We start from the raw sequence: 220 nt of genomic DNA, 5'->3' as shown, positions 1-220 counted from the left end.
TGGGAGGGGGGGGTCCCTGGGGCAATTGCCCCTGGTGCTGTGAGGGTGGCGGGACTGGGGTGACACCCCTGGTGCAGCGAGGGCTGAGCCCGGCTCCTTGTGCCCTGCAGCCGGCGGCGGCGCGGAGCTGGACGTGGTGATCCCCGAGCGCGTGGGGCTGGAGAAGATCCACCTGCTGGAGCCGGCGGGGGAAGCGCGGCGGGGCAGCCTCCGGCGCCCG

The sequence above is a fragment of the Alligator sinensis genome, unplaced genomic scaffold (genome assembly GCF_000455745.1).
Source record: "Alligator sinensis unplaced genomic scaffold, ASM45574v1 scaffold210_2, whole genome shotgun sequence".
In the NCBI taxonomy this organism is placed as follows: Eukaryota; Metazoa; Chordata; order Crocodylia; family Alligatoridae; genus Alligator; species Alligator sinensis.
Note: the sequence above shows the minus strand (reverse complement) of the source record.